Source organism: Larimichthys crocea, chromosome XII (genome assembly GCF_000972845.2).
Source record: "Larimichthys crocea isolate SSNF chromosome XII, L_crocea_2.0, whole genome shotgun sequence".
Lineage (NCBI taxonomy): Eukaryota > Metazoa > Chordata > Actinopteri > Sciaenidae > Larimichthys > Larimichthys crocea.
The window spans coordinates 13,464,148-13,468,886 of record NC_040022.1 but is presented as its reverse complement, the minus strand read 5'-3'; the positions used below and the strand labels follow the sequence as shown (position 1 = coordinate 13,468,886).

Below are 4,739 nucleotides of genomic sequence, written 5' to 3'. Positions count from 1 at the left end.
TTATTACTATGCGTCTGTGAAATCATAAAAAACTATGTGCTCATTTAATTTGCCTGGAATATAAAAATAAAAACATCTCTGACCCAACAGGGTGGGCGGGGGTCAGGAGCTTCAGTGTCTTAGGGACAATGTCTTGGCTGAAACCTCTGGCATTGTTTGGAATGTATGTGTCATACAAACCTCCCAGTTAGATGTTTAATTGGCATATTGATTTAAAGTGAGAACTCAAGAAAGCTGACAATGGTGTAAAAAAAAATGTAAAAATATTGGGGCTGTAACAGAAATTTATTAGAGAACAGAGTGTGTGGATCTGAAGGCGTAGCAGTTGGGTTTGAGACCCCCGCGTTGCCACTAAGTGGCTATTTTGGTTTCTGGGGCAGTTTCGGGCTGCACTTGGCACAGAGAGGTCCACCTGAGATTTAAACTATAGAAAAGACATTTTCAGGGGAGTTTAAAAGTACTCCTTCGTTTAAATCAAGATCAGGGATAATCTGCGCTGTGTCCTGTGGGAAACATTGATGTTAATTGTGTATACACTGTGGGCGAAAAAGAACTGAGTGTTCGTCCTTTTTACCTCAGATCACCACTGCTGTAGTTGGAAAGGTGTGGATACAGACCTTTGCAGTATATGGAGAGACAAGATAACGGAGCTGAAGACAACGCTTCAGCAGCAACAGTCGCTGTTCACCAAACCAGCGAAGAAGGCCAATTCAGCTATAGAGGCTTCGTTTAAAGTGGCGCACAATTTAACGAAGCGCAAAAAGCCGTTCACCGATGGCGGGATCATAAAGAAGGCCATGACCACAGTGGCTGAAACGCTATTCAGGGACCATAAAAATAAAACGGAAATTTCGTCTGGTATTGCCGATGTACACTGAAAAAAAGAGTCCTTTGGATCTACTTGATTTTTAATGTGTACATCGGTCCCACAAGAATGTGGATGACTGACAAAATTTCCTTCTTTTTCTCAATGTATTATTACTTGTTAAACCAAAATATTTCAATCATGTTCAGGCATTTAAAATAATGAAGTTGAGATAACTTTTTTTATTTACTACTGCAACACCACTTAATTAAGTACAGTTGTCCCTCGCTATAACGCAGTTCACTTTTAGCGGACTCACTGTTTCGCTTTTTTTTTTTTTGTGTGTGTAATTTTGCATGCTTTTTTTTTTTACAGCGTACTGTACAGTATGAACGTGCATTATGTTCGGCACCTTCAGAGGAACTGTGAAATACGCGTGAGTTACTGGTAATAATTTCTTATGTGTCAAACCTCGTAGATTGAGCATTAAAGTTAAATTTGTTTAAAATGTTTGGGCTTGAAAACAGGTTTTGATCTTTGGTTTTCATTTAGTTTGGGCTTGAAAACAGGTTTTGATCTTTGGTTTTCATTTACTAATAGTATTGTACTTATTTTTGTTAAATCTGCGAAAGTTTGAACTTTGAGAGTGTTTAAATAAGAGAGAAATGTGAGAAAGTTAATGCCTGTCTGAGAAAAGTGTATAAAAGTGTGTGGTTAGGGGTTTTACGGCCTTAAAACATGTATAATAAGTGTAAAACTTACTTCACAGATTTCGTTTATTGCGGGTTATTTTTAGAACGTATCCCCTGTGATAAACGAGGGACCACTGTAGTATGAAAGCAATTTTATCATGTTCAGGATACCTGATTTTCAAATATAACAAACTTGATTTGTTAATGTTAATATTATTTAAATGTATTATGTAAAATAAAAGCAACTTTATTATTTCCTTACAACCCATTTTAGGTCTCTAAATGTAACTTGATTTGTTAAAGGCAGCCAAATGCATTGTAGACATCAGTTTTGTGTTGTGTGCAAATACAAAAATCAAAACAGATTGCATTGAAAAAATGTACTGTATTCTTGCATAAAACTTTGCAAATCACACATACAGTAACTTCAGCGTTGAAATACAAAGCTGTAACCATTGTAATACCAGTACAATTCAAAATACAAAAAACAACAGTAATAAGAGTATTTTTTTTACTGTAAACCAGTAAACAAAATACGTCACATCTGAATTGGGCAAGTAACAGCTAGTGTTCACATTTACAAATCGCACACATAGTTACTTCAGCATAGAAATACAAAGCTTAGATTAAAAAACACAAACAACGAAAATACAAACCACAAATCACTTATTGTAGTACATTCAAAAACTGGACAGTTATTACTGCATGCAAGTGCATCCTCAACAGAAAATACAAAATACAGTAATAAAAGTATTTTTTTTTACTGTAAACAAATTATGCCACAATCAGAATTAGGCAAGTGTTCATAGATTTTTTTTTTTCAGAAGGGTAGCTAAGGTTGAGCACATACATCCGTCCAAACAGCATAGCAACCACTAATGTTACATTATCAAGATCTTGTAACACCTCGATGCCTTCAAGAACAATGCCAATGTCCTCTACTTCATCAATTGAAGCATGTTCTTTGACAACATAGATCCCAACTGTGGTGTCTCCAATGGCCTCATGGATGGTGTTGTAATCCAGGCTCTGTACAAAACAGACAAAAAGGTAAGTAAACCAAAGTTAGTCAAATCAAAACTATTCACCAGGCTCCATCAAGAAAATGATAAACATAAAACAGTGACACTATAGATCTAGGTAAGGTGAAAGTTAGAATCAAGGCAAATATAAACATTTAATGAAATGGAAGCATTCAATGAGAAACCATTTTCAATGCAGTCTGAGCCACTTTGTTGCACATTTACAGATCCATGGCTGCATATGAGACAGCTGGCAGGCCATGAGATATTTGCTGAATTTGACAAAAAGGTTTGAGAAATGTTCATTCTACCTTTAAGTTCATTTAGCATCAACCAGAAACACTATAGGTTTTTTTTGTATGAAACAGTAAGCCATTGATAATGAAAATTATAATAAATATTATTTTAATTGATCAATGATTTTAGCACAAGTGATCAAGAATGAGAGTAAGAGAAGTGGAAACACTCATTCATATACATACCACATATTTCTGTAGATGGTTATCTGGATCTTCGCCCATGTAGACACAGGCTCCTTTAATCTCGTCCAGCATCTACATCATCACACTGAAAGGACGTTTTCTAGATTAGTGTTTTAATTCAGCTCATGTGCTGAATTAACATCCAAAAACATCAAAATTACTTAACATCCAAAAAAAAAAAAATGAATTCTTTAAAAAACATTTCTAGGACACTATCACGTACATTAGCGATTTGTGCAGTGACTCTTTTGAGCTTTTCCCCTAGCTGTCCTCCTCTCCTTTGGTGTTGCCTTGTCAGATTGTCAGAGTGGAGGTCTAGCTGAGACAGGAACTTGGACTGAAGTGGAATGGTGGTGATTCTCTTGAATTCAGCGATGATCTGAAAAAGCACAGAGGACTCAGGGAGAATGTCACCATTACACACAAAAGCAGAGCAGGACAGTCAAGGAGGGAAATGGCGCACAGACACATGATGTGCTATTAGGTATAATAGCAATTTGCCAGTGCACACAAGACAGTCCTTTTTTGTGAGGGAGACCTGTGGTGTGGATTTTACTTTGGTGGACAATAAGGGCATTCCACGACTTAAATGTGCATAGACAGTGCTGGTACGTACATGGATAGCGAGAACTACATCCAAAATGTGGATTCTTTAACTTGTAGTGATGTAAAAGCTTGGACCTACTTGATACAGTTTCTGTGCACCCCTTACAGCTCCACATTCCCTGGACCTAATCCTGCAACATACATCAAGATCATCATTAGTCATACATTCATCCCCAGAATGCAAGTCAGAACAAAAAGGTTCACTGCACTACCAAAATTCTATACAAGATGGAAATATGCTATCATTTCTAAATAAATGCATAGGACTTTAAACACAAGGACTAGCACTTGTTTAAACCAGTGATATTTAGCAGAATAAAGCAAGTCAATATTTTCAATTATAATCAAATGTGAAAAAAATACAATTAACATTTTATCAATATCTCACATTCTTTTTAACCCTCTGGGGACTGAGCCATTTCAGCTTGTTTTCAGCAGGCCTGACTTCAACGTGATCAGCTGTCACCTGGACTGAAACACTGGACAGGAATTGTTTGATTTTCAATGTTGAAGATTTTGACGATGTCGAGTTTCATGAATGTTTGTGTTTTGCAGGTTTGCGCACTGCAAAGAAGACCCGGACTTTCCAAAGTTTTTGAACTATCATTGCAACATTCACCAAAAGGCTATATGCGCAAAAGATATGAGATTTAACCATGTCATGATGCCTGTTATCAGGATCATCAATTCCATTCGAGTAAAGGCAAGCAACACCAGAGCTTCAAGCTGTTCCTGGAGGAATGCTCTGCGGAGTATGGGGATCTCCTCCTCCACACCAAGGTCAGATGGCTAAGTCAGGGGAAGATACTTCAGCGCTTTCTTTCCTTTCAGTGCAAAACTGTGGATCCTGTGAAAATGGAAATGGAGGTTATAAACCTTCAAAATAAAGGCCAATTGAAGTCTCAGCTGCATTCACAGCATTTCTGGAGCTTGGTAGATCCAGATAACTATGAAAACCTTCACCAACCAGCTCTGAAAATGCCTGCTTTGTTTGGGTCTACATACCTCTGTGAGTCAGCTTTTTCTGACATGAATGTCCTGAAATCAAAGCTCAGAACAAGACTGACAGATGAAGATTTAAATGACTCCATAAGAGTGAACTTACGTGGATACACTCCAGCATACACCTTGC

At 37.2% G+C, this 4,739-nt stretch overlaps 1 long non-coding RNA gene across 1 annotated transcript; it reads left to right on the top strand.

The window, feature by feature from the left end:
- Positions 1 to 1,205: 1,205 nt before the first annotated feature.
- Positions 1,206 to 4,233, top strand: LOC113747180 (uncharacterized). Its single transcript, XR_003463420.1, has 3 exons — positions 1,206 to 1,241; positions 2,474 to 2,547; positions 4,163 to 4,233. It is a non-coding gene; the product is annotated as an uncharacterized LOC113747180 (long non-coding RNA).
- Positions 4,234 to 4,739: the final 506 nt, after the last annotated feature.